At 47.8% G+C, this 11,974-nt stretch overlaps 1 pseudogene; it reads right to left on the bottom strand.

Moving 5' to 3' along the window:
• Positions 1-350: 350 nt before the first annotated feature.
• Positions 351-1,331, bottom strand: LOC144153448 (ELAV-like protein 1-B pseudogene; annotated as a pseudogene).
• Positions 1,332-11,974: the final 10,643 nt, after the last annotated feature.

Here is an 11,974-nt window from a genome sequence, read left to right as displayed (position 1 = left end):
ATATCAGTCACAAATTTAGCGCTCGAAACGGTATAGCTAAGGCAGTCACTTCAGGCAAAGGTGATGATTCGAAGGTCGGGTCAATATAAGGTATACCCACAGTGCCAAATTTGGACTGCTAGTATTGCTAGGACTCCAACAACGGTGGGACGCCGAGTAACACCTTTATTTAGGATGTGAACCCCTTACCACACGATCTTTCAAGCATCAATGCCAGTTCGGCACGCTGGGCCCTTACAGCTTCTTCCGAACGCTGAACAGAAAGAAAGGACATAAAACTGCACAAGTTTTATTCATTCTGGTAGAAAGGAATAAAACTCGCGCTGTTTGAGAGAGCCTTTGAGGGGTCCTCAAGTGTAGCGGCAGCCGTTCAGGGCTTGTATGGCTGACAAGCAGTGCTGGTAAGTGGCCATCGTAACGAAGCCGTACCCCGTGGGCAGGCCAGTGGCTGCGTCGCGGATGACGGTCACATTGATTACATTTCCATAGCTAGCAAAGGACCTCCAGAGCGAGCTTTCGTTTGTGTCGGCCCCCAGGTTGTAAACGAAGAGCACCTGGCCGCCGTTGTCTGCCGTCGCAGGAGTCACGTCGGCGGTGCAGAGGTGGGAGCAAGCTCCTGGAGGTTTGTGCCGGTCGCAGCCATAGTGTGGATGGTTAAATCCCCCGCTAGTGGCACCACGGGGAGCGCTGACGGGTTGACGTGGTGCTCCGAGGCCTCCAGCAGGCGTCTGTCTCTTGCCCCAGTAAGGCAGCGCGTACTTAACCAGCAGCGGCTGGGTAGCCCCCGGTAGCAAAGTTCCGGTCAGCGCCCTGATCGCGGCTTCGGCGTTCTCACGAAAGTCGTAGAGGACAAAGGCCACGCCAGTGGGGGAATCGGATCTGTCCTTGATGATGCGAAGTTGTATGATCTGCCCAAAGCGGGCAAACACCCTTTCTACCTGCTGAGGCGGGTAGTCCTTGGGAACTCCGCGAACGTACAGCTTGGCCCCTTTGATGGCCTCTCCACCAGGCCTCGCGTATGACACCTTGATTCTCTTGTTCATCACCTGCAAGCCGTTGAGCGATTCGATGGCGCGCGCCGCGTCCCCGGAGTCCTGGTAGTCGATGAAGCCGAAGCCGTAGCTTCGGCCGGTCCCCTTCTGGCGAACGATTTTCCAGGACCTTATGGGGCCGATGGAGGCGAAAATGCTGCAGAACTCATCGTTAGTTAAGCACTGCGGCAGGTAGTTGATGATAAGGTTCGTTTTTCCCTGGCTGCCTCCGTTGTCGTGCTTGACCCCTGGTTGCACCTGCGTGCCAGTCGGTTTCAGGTTTCCAGTGATTGGCGCCATGTCAGGACTCTAAGCAAGGCTTGAGAGAGAGGGACCGGTTAGCAGGCAGCGATTCCGAAGCTAGGGCTAGTCAGCAAAATTCTTCGGCTTGACTTGGCTGCCTCTCAGTAATGACCCTCACGTACCGAAGGGGGATTGGCCAGGCACGCGGGCTTTTAGCGTGGCTGCAGCCTGTCATTCTTGCGGGAAATACATTATCTTCCCTAACACTAAAAACGAAACAGGAGAAAGAATGAATATGTTGCCTGAAGTAGGAAGTTTAAAGGGGCCATGGCGACAAAATGCAAGTTTGTTTTACTTGAAAGATTTCGTGTTTTATAGTGCCCCCAGCGCTTGTCCGGATGCAAACGATGTTTTATTGACTGGGAAATTAATCAAGTTGAAATTGTGATTTTCCGGCAAAATCTTGTGTTTTCGTGGTCTGCAATGGCATCCCAGGAACCCATCGCTCTGCAGTCGATTGCAAACCTTGTTTACCATTAGTGAACCCAGATGGCGCCACCATACCGCGGCAAGCCGCCGTGTCCCTTCGGTTTGTTTTTGACAGTATTTAAACCTGGCTTGTTTTTGTTCAGGGAGAAAATGATCGTTTCGAGAAACATAGTGCTCGCTCGAAAAATTGGTCACCTAAGACACTGTTGCTTGCGTCAGTGGGCCGTTTTCGTCTGAGACAACCCCAAAGCCCCGCAGTCCTGTGCAGCTAAGCTACAGTAGCTAAGCCGAGCATAGTGTGCGCAGTTCCAACAGCAGTACGCATCGGTACGTCTGTATTTACGTGTGCTTTCGTAACTTCCATTGTTTGTCCCCCCATCCTTACAGCTTTAAAAAGAATGTGGCCTAAATTTAAGCGCAAATAACTCGTTCGGCAAGCTTATGAGCTCTGCCTAATTTGCGTTTGCTTTTGCCGGCCTCCGCCAATCGCAGAGCTGGATGGTTTGACATCAAAGGTTCTGTTGCGGGAAATGAGCTAGTGGGTCGCCCGACCATTACCGTTTTTCCTAATTATGTAGCCTATTTGAGCGACGTTTACATTAAAAGTGGTGTCAGCGTGATTCTAACGAAGCAATCTTTTGAATGAACCAAACTTGTGTGGTCTCTTCACAGCCCGGGCCCTTTGAAGGTGCACGTGCGAAAGATTCGTCGACGTTAAGCAGCCTGCGTGCTGAGAGTGTGCTGAAAAGAAGCAGCAATTTTAACACGTAGCGTTAAGGGCATCGTGTCTCAAAAAGGCATCGTTGTCGGCGGCGTTAACCGTGAGCGAAAATCCCGTAGCTCCACCTATCGGCTTCCACTCAAACCACCGTATCGGAACGCGCTAGAGAACTGCCCGGGCACGGCCCAAGCCCGCTTTGTGAAGCGGGAGCCCGACCCGGGCCTGTAACATCTAACCCGGCCCCTAACGTCCATAAGTGAAGTAGGACTAGAATGGCAAGTTGGGCTAGCTGGTTCAGATTCAAATTCATGGTGAAAAACAGCGCAAGAAACACAGAGACAAAAGGCGGACGACGCACAGCGCTGTGCTTTCGTCCGCTCTTCTTTTGTCCCTGTATTTCTTGCGCTGTTTTTCATCGTGACTCCATAAGTGAGCCTGGCTTGGGCCCGTCGTCTCAAGCCCGGTCTGGCCCCGGCCCGGTCATTTACTTTTAAGCCTAGGGAGGGCCCGCGTGCGCGTGGCCAGGCCCGAGCTTCTAGACGCTGAAAGAAATTTGTTTATTAAAGCAAAGCTTTACCAATCTCATCCAGCGGTTTCGCCGTCGCGGACGAAATGACATTTATTTAACCGCAGCTGCGCCGCACTTGCCTCGCCGGGCCGAGGTCTGCCGTCATCGGCGTTCGCTAGCCGCCTGGCGCCGCCGGCAGTGCAGGCTTGGCGCATGCGCTCGCCGCAGCTGGTTCGCCGTCGGTCCACGTGACTCGCCACGTACACCCGAGCTTGGCTATGGATGAGAGCGGTGCCGAGCCGTCCTCTCATCTCTGAGCAGTGCACGGGAGTTGGAGGTTTTGAGCCGTTGGCGGAAAGCGGCGCCTGACCACCCGTCGGATATTAGGGGCGAAGCACCTTTTGCCCGGGGCTTGGCGTCCGTGTACACAGTGTTGCGCATGCGCGAGGAGCATTGGATTGGAATTGTATATACTGTACACACGCGTTGTCACTCATTTACATGCGCGAGTGGGCAATGCCACGGATGATTCACGGTAAGAACGATCCCCAGTGCTTCGCCCACTCGTCATAATTCACTTCGTGGAGATGCGTGAATTTTTTTCTGACCACCCGACGATTGTTTAATGTATGCACCAGTGATGTTTACGAATGACGAAAATGTAATAATGATTGCCTTCAGAATTATCAAACATGGCGCGATAAATGGGAAAGGAAAATGATTCTAAGACGACATATACGCATATAACTAATAAGAAAAACGTTATAAGATTTTCCTACGCCATTGGACCAAAGTACTTGCCGCAGGTGTGCGTATTTGAATTTTTGGGAGTGCATATTACGAATGACCTGAAATGGCGTGCACACGTTGAGGAAGTATGTTATGCCTCTTACAAAAAACTGCGCTTCTTGCGTGCTAAGTTACCGAAGGCTACGAAAGACGTCAAGCTGCTTCCATATAAAACTTTTGTGCGCCCCGTTTAGAATACGCTTGTGCTGCCTGGAGCCCCGATCAAAGGGACTTATAGTTAAACTGGAACGAATTCAGAGACTTTCCGCGCGATTCGATCTATAAAAGGACGGATTCAGTTAAAGAGATGCTAAAACTAAGCGATTTGGAATCTTTGGAAACTAGAAAACAAAAGCAACGCTCAAAATTATTTTTCCAGATAATACAAGGTCGTGCACCTGCAGAATAATCTCAGCAGCCGACTAAACTATGACGCGGCAGTTCGCTCTTTCGGTGCTCGCACGGACGTCTTTCGTAATTTGTTTTTCCCTGATGTTATAGAAGCATGGAACGAATTGCCACTGTATATTGTTGAAAGTCCTAACTTTCAGAAATTGAAATGTGCCCCTGTTTACTTCGCACAGCAATGAATATGTGATTGTGTTTTCGTTCTAAGTTGCTGAAAGCGTCAATTTCTGTATTTGCGTTCCGTATCGTTTGCTTCCCCCTCTGTAATGACCCTCAAGTGAGGGTTGACAGTGTAAATAAATAAATAAATAAATAAATAAATAAATAAAAACCGCCGGGCGAGCTGCTTCACTGGAGAATTAATGCCAGGCGCCCGCAATAGCGTCGGAGGCTGAGAATGAGCGAGCCGTTCGGCTCGGAGAACGCCGGAAGCGAGACCACAACCGCAGAAAAATGGCGGCTTTGGACTAATAGTGGAATAATTACAGCTAAATCAAAGGCTAAACAAGTGAAACCAGGACTTCACCAGGCTGACCCAAGCTTTCGCTTTGCATAGCCAGTGTTGGCTGAGCTAGGCCGCAGCCATTTTTACGTTCGGTTGAAACTCTTCGTAGCGGGCGATCAGATGGATCGCCCAGTCTGTACAGCACGTCATGGGCTGAAATGCAAGAATTTATGCACTTTACTTTACTTTAGATTGCTTTTACTTTTTTGATTGCTTTAGATTTAGAAACGTACTTTAGATTGCACCACCTCTGCAGTTTACATCACATCGGCGTAATGACTCGTATTCTTACATCAGCTGCTGGAGACACCTGGAGATTATTGGCAACGTCACGTGGTTGTCTCTGTCACAGGTTGGTAGGCTGCAACTTTTGGTGCCGCATTTAAATCTACGCGTATGTACGTGCGTTGAAATGTTTAACCTGTAGTGGTGGCTCAGCGGTGCTGTTTCTCCGGCACGCGAGTTCGATTCCTGGCCACGGCAGCCACGTTTCGATATGGGCGCGACATGCAAAAGACGTGTACATTTACAGTTGTAGAGCTCCAGGTTGTATGAATTAATCCATTCCCCGTTACGGCATTCCTTGTAATCGTATCTTTCGTATGTTATACCCCAGAATATAAAATGTTGATGAAGTACATCAAACGTCACGACTGTATCAGGCCTAGCAAAACACGCTTTTACAACATAGCGGACAATTACCATCAAGAAGCAGGTGGAAACAAACTCGGAACATTCATTTTAATGCGCTTTGTTACACTTTACGTCGGTGGTAATACGGCGAGGCTCACGAATTAAAGCCCGAGTCCGGGCCCGCCCACGGCTTTGAGCCCGAGCCCGTCCCGGGCCCGCCCATAAACGCTTCCGGCGGCCCGGCCCAGCTGGCTTTCGGGTCAGCTTGAACGCGCTGACCCAACGGATGGCGTGGTATGGGAGCCGGAGTTTTATGGCGCTAGGAGGATGTTTCGGTGACAAAGCACACCCCGAAATGTTCTGAGTGGTGCATTCTCCCCTCCTTTTCAGTCTTTTTTTTTCACCGGGCTATTTACCCACTGCATCCACACATTAAAATTAAAAAAAACAGAAATAGGATAATAAAACGAAAATAAGAGTTTTAGAATAGTGTTACCTTGCAGCTGATATCCGTAACCTTTCATTTAGTGTTTTACCGGCGGCGTGTAACACGTACCCGGGAAAAATATTTCTGGCTACGCCACAGGCACACAGTCCGGTTCTGCTTTAAGACGAGAGCCGTCAAGGGCGAGAAGTGAGTGTCGTTTTCATAGAAATTAAATTTAAAAAATTGGGGTTGATTTCTCTGTCATAGGAATCAGTGAAACACGAAAGTGAGATAAGCAGCGAAATCTGAAACTGAGCATGGTTTGCGGGTCGGCGGCTGTTTTGTGGGTGTGCTTGGCGAGCGACGTCCTGCTGGCGGATCGCTTCGGCAAAGGTGTAATGGCGTCATTATCCGTGGCGGATATGGCGTCAGTGAAAACTTGAGGTATCGCGGCATAAAACACTTTAGTGTTAAAATATAAAACCCGGAAACAAACAACTCGAAGTATAACGTACTGATGATGATGATTGCTATTGGTTCCTCTTTGTGGCGGGGTGATGACATCATCTTACCAAAAGGACTAATGTACCCATGTTTTATACTCTTGGTTTAATACTAGCGCTGCTTGGGGCTGGCACAAAAAGCTTACTTGGTACAAAATGCTTTTTTTTTTTGTTACAGGTGGTAACTGTCCTAGGCAATATTCCCCTCTCTGCTTTTCGTCCACCAGCATTCTTATCTTCTTTTCGTCGCCTCTGCCTCTACAGCCTTGAAGTTCACTTCCTCTGTGCTACCCTTAAATCCTAGGACTTCTGGAAGCCGAATATTTCTCTCATGTAGATTTGGATGGATACCCACACATCCTAATACTATGTGCCGCATAGTTCCTGTTTCTTTTCCGCAGACCATGCATACCACACCATTTTGTGAAAACTACCCCACAAAAGTCTTAGTTCGCAAGCAACCTGCTCTAGCCTCAAAAAGCCAAACACTGCCCTGGGAATTATCGTAGAAATTTTACTTTCTGATGTTCGATTTCTCAGCTCTGTACATCTCTAACGACGTTTTAGCTTCCATTTTTTCTCTCCATTTATTCGTTTCAATCTGCCTTGCCTCTTTTTTGGTTACCATGGCTGTTTTGGATTCTCCACTGTTCTTTCCGTATTACATTGTTAGCTTTCTAGTCTTGCTTAACCACTGCGTGTCCACCCTTTTCAAGTATAGGTACCTAAAAACCTTAGCTGCCCACCTTCGTTGATCCATCGCTCTCAACCTCATTTCAAAACATATTTTACTCTGTGCTTCTCTTAACTTCAAACGACGCCCAGCCCATATCTCCCTGTAGTGCTTCGTTAGTTGTTTTTCCATGCGCGCCTAAGGCCAAACGGCCTACAGTTCTCTTGTTCACTTCAAGGCCTGATAGAACGTCTGATTTTAAGCAGAGTACAGCATTCGCAAATCTGAGACACGGAACCATTACTCCTTTCCACATTCCTCTCACTACTTCATATTTGTTATGCCCCCACAGAGATATAGGCTTCAATAAAGTTGCGTTTCGCTTTCCCTTACACTTAAGTTGCTCCTCGTGAGTTAAGTAGTTATTCCTTCGTTTATCCACAGTTCCACACTCCAAAATAGCTACATTCCTTCACTCTGGGTAATTCGCTTTGCTGGATGGGTTGCTGAGCACGAGGTCGCGGGTTCGATTCCCGGCCGCGGCGGCCGCTTTTCTGATGGAGGCGAAAAGCAAAAACGCCCGTGTGTACGAGATTTCGGCGCACGATAAAGATCCCCAGGTGGTCAAAATTAATCCGGAGCCCTCCACTACGGCGCGCCTCATCGCCTGCGTTGCGTCGGCGCGTTAAACCCTACAATCAATCAATTCAATCTGGATGGGTGGCCTCCTGACCGCTAATATTTATTACCCGTTGTATATCGGTCTGGTTATCAGCTAAAAGAACAATGTCGTCTGCGTATAACATTCCCGAAATACGCTGTTGTATCACTTCGCCTTGCAGCATATGGGTTAGGCTGGACCCTACTTGACTTTCTTCCAATTTCTTTTCTAACCCTGCCATGTAAAGCATTAATAGTATTGGGCTCAAAGGGCATCCCTGTTTCAGTCTCCGATGGGTGTTGACCTGCTGGGCGCATTTCTGTCCTTTCCATGTAAGGTGCACTCTATTGTCTTTATAGAATGCTTTAAAGGAGCCATGAAGAGAAAACACAAGTTTGGTTCATTCGAAAGATTGCCTCGTTAGAACCATACTGACACCACCTTTAACACAAACTTCGCTCAAATAAGCTACATAATTAGGAAAAAGGGGAATGACCATGCGACCCACCAGCTCATTTCCCGCAACAGAACCTATGATGTCACACGAGAATGCTCTGTGATTGGCGGAGGCCGGCAAAAGCAAACGCAAGTTAGGCAGGGCTTACCAGTTTGCATAGTGAGCTATATGCCCGTTAAACATACTGCACATTCCTTTTATGACACTAAGAACGGTGGAGTAAACGGTTGAAGTTCCGAATAAACACACAAGCGTGTACGCCAATGCGTACGAAACTACCGCCTGCCGAACTCGACATCTCGCCGTCGCCACCGTCGCCCAGACGAATTTTCGGCTTCGAGGCTCTTCGGGGCCAACGAACCGTCCCAGCACGCACAGCCGCGACCTTGCTTGGTATCGTAATCCCTTCACAGGAGGTTGGCCGTCATATCGCCAACCAGCAAAGGTAAAAATAGAAACGAGGGGAGTAAGGAACAGCAAGCAGCGATGAGATAGTGACAGTCGTCGCAGTTTCTGAATGGTGTTGGCTTGGTGCTATTGTTAGGAGCTCGCTTCCAGTTTACAACCACTGAAAACTTTGTTCGAGTACTTTACAACGAAATTTCGTTGCTACGTTTTGAAATGCCCATGTAGTACGGGCAAATCGTCGAGGGATTGCGACATCTCCGCCGGTGAGATCTCCTTTCATGTGCTGCCCAACAACGAACCTCGGCGAAGCAAGTGGCTACGTTTTGTGAACGTTGCAAACGGAAGAGAAAGAGAGCTAAAGGAAGTACGATCGTGCTCGCGTCATTTCCGAGGAAGTGATTACGGCAGGGAGCCTTACGTTAGCTCACTCCTGGGACATGCTGGCGCTCGTCGCCGACTTTGTCAAATCGCCGTCAAAGCGCTCTGACCTTGGGGGGAAAAAATGCCGTACACACCGCGCATTGACGCTCGTATCTTTCTGGTCGAAGCAGGGAGCTCGCGCGAACGGCTTTCCATACACGACACCGGCCAACTGGCATAAGCGATACTGCTAAATCGAACTATTATTAACCGTAATAAAAATACGGCACATAATTCTGTATTCGTCCGTCGCGACGGGGCTGACGAGGCAGCGGTGCCGAGGCAGCTGTTGTGGCTATCGCGGAATGGTCGCTTTCCGGTCCATCCGCGTATCCCACAACTCCTGCCGCTCGTGCACTTAGAAGCATTGAGCGTTCAAGTGGTGTGAGGTTGTTAGATGCAAGCCCGAGCTTCTCGGCGAGAGTTTTGTTCTCCGGATCAGAAGATTCCATGACTAGGGCTGCAGGTGCACTAGGTTTTACTAGTATTTTTAAAATGGCCGCCGTCTCGGTTTCGGCACGAGTTCCGGTTCCTGTTTGATTCCTGCGTGTGGGTGCTATATGAAGTCGACATACTAGAAAATTATCTGTTTCATGGACCGGCTCGTATGACGCCATTGTTCACGTCACGAAATGTGCAATTTAGCGGGAGATTTAAAATTTTGGCTTAAATTGCCTTATTTCTCAGTGAATAAAGCATCATTTGCTTCCGGGAAAGCACTTAGGGTACTATGAAACACCTAATCTTTCGAACAAAACAAACTTTTGTTTTCTCTTCGCGGCTCCTTTAAGGAACTGTAGTAACTCGTCATCTAATCCATGGAGTTTCAGCATCCTCCACAGCCGTTCTCTGTTTACATTGTAATATGCCCCTTTAATGTCCAAGTACGTAATCCATAATGGTCTATTCTGCGCTTTCGCAATTTCAAGGCATTGCGTTATCACGAACCAATTATAACCCAATCGCCTGTCTTGTCTAAATCCATTCTGCAGTTCCCCAAGTATTTCATTTTCTTCCATCCATGCTGGAATTTCTCATTTTATCGCCTGCATTACGAATCTACACACCACTGACGTTACTGTGAGTGGTCTGTATGAATCAATACTGGGTCTGTTGCCTCTGCTTTCGTATATTAAATTCATCTTACTTTCTAGCCAGTCCTCCGGTATTTGTTTGGTTTGTATCACCTTATTTATTACCCTCATAAACGATTCCTTACTTTTAGGTCCAAGCAGGTTTATCAGTTGCATTGGTATTCCTTCGGGGCCCACTGCTGTCTGGGGGGAAACCTTTTGCTCTGCTTATTTCCAATCAAGGTTGTTCAAACTTATTTCCCTTTCCGCAGTCTTCTGTGGCGCTGATGTTATCGGTGCAGGCTTCCCTACCACTATTGCCCTAAACTTCTCACTAATCACTTGATGAGTATTGTCACGAAGCCAAGGACGACGCAGTTGTTTAGAAAAGAAACAAGTTTATTGGAGCGAACTTGTGCTCCCCTAACAACTGAAAAGAATACAGAGGCGGCGAAGCAGCGGTCAACAAAGTGACGTACGTGCGTCGGCGAGCGTCGCAGAATCGAATGCCCCGGCGTCCGCACTGCAGGCTTTTTATCTTTCGGCGCGTGTGGTTCTCGAAACGTCGATTCACATCGAGAACATAGTAGATGCAAGAAGATTATTCTGGGCTGTTCACATTAGATCGGAATGCCCTCCCTATCACAACAGATAACACATGCGGCACAGAAGGAAAGAAAGAATGGAACACGCGCTTCCCTTGGCGCAGAGATAACACAGACCGGCGCAGCCGGGCGGTTAAAGAAAAACACAAATAAACAAACCCAATGTATGGTTCGCGGCAATATGCGCCAGCGCGTGCTCTCATTCTAAATGTTCCCCCTCCTCATCAACCAAGAATTTTTGATGGATATCGTTTTTTGAGCTTAGTAATTTTACATGGTTCCAAAACTTCTTGGATGCGCTTTTGTCCTTCTTCGGTATTTCTGCCATCCATTGTTCGCTTTTCTGCTTGATCTTTCTTGCACCATTTTCTGCACTTCTAGTTTTTTCCCCCGGTAGATACCCCGTTTTTCTTCCTCTACGTCCGGTTCCATACCAGTTCTTTTTGCTTCTCTATGTTCTGTCGACGCCTTTCTTCCCTGGTTAATAGCCTCTTTTATTTCCTTATTCCACCAGCTTCTCGGCTTTCTCTTACTCTTTCCTTTCTATCGGATTCGTTGCTTTGCTTCATTTAAGTTTATGAACGCAATCATTTCGTCGTAATCCCAATTTTTGTCTGGGTATTTATTGATTTCATCTTCCATTCTATCAACAACAATCTTTAACTGCTCATTGTTCAAATTAGTTCCTCCGATTGTACCTATTTCTCAATTTGTCCAGGTTGCGCCTCCAAAGTGCAAGGTAAGCCGCTTGGGGTCGCTTCCTAAGCTGTCTGTTCCATTTTAATCTATCCTCATTTCCCGCAACCTTTCGTACGCTGTCTCGGATATAAATTATAGTCTATGCTGGACTGTCTGCTACCGCTTTCCCACGTTATTTGTCCGTCACACTTGCTTTCCATGTTTACTATTACAAGCCTATTTTCCTGACATAGATCTATCACTAGAGAACCGTTGTGGTCTGTGTGTCCATCCAAACATCCTATGTTGGCATTCATATCTCCAACTAAGATTATTTCACCCCAATCTTTGAACTCGTTTATATCTCTTCTCAAACAGTTTACTATTTCCTCATTTTCCTCCCTAGCCCTACTTCCGGTCCACAGATACACCACTCCTAACCATGTATTTTCCCCCTCTATGGTTCCTCTAACCCATAGTACTCGTTAGTACTGAAGGTTGCTTCCCCGCAAGAAGACCCTGTGTGCAAGGGTGCACCCTTTACAGGCCGCTTGCTTCGTTGTACTGGCATCACTTCCGTGACGAATATGACGTCAGCAAAATCTTCGTGTATCCGGGAATAAAACACTTTCGAGTTAAAAAAACACATCTGCGATCATTTCGGTAAAAACGTACCTTTCTGCAGCGCGTCTGCTGTGCTCCAAATACAACAAAGCATCGTATATAAAAAATCACATGGTGA

The sequence above is a fragment of the Haemaphysalis longicornis genome, unplaced genomic scaffold, assembly GCF_048455015.1.
Source record: "Haemaphysalis longicornis isolate Haplotype H1 unplaced genomic scaffold, Haemaphysalis longicornis Haplotype H1 scaffold_9, whole genome shotgun sequence".
In the NCBI taxonomy this organism is placed as follows: Eukaryota; Metazoa; Arthropoda; class Arachnida; order Ixodida; family Ixodidae; genus Haemaphysalis; species Haemaphysalis longicornis.
Note: the sequence above shows the minus strand (reverse complement) of the source record. Positions and strands in the feature narration are given on the sequence as shown.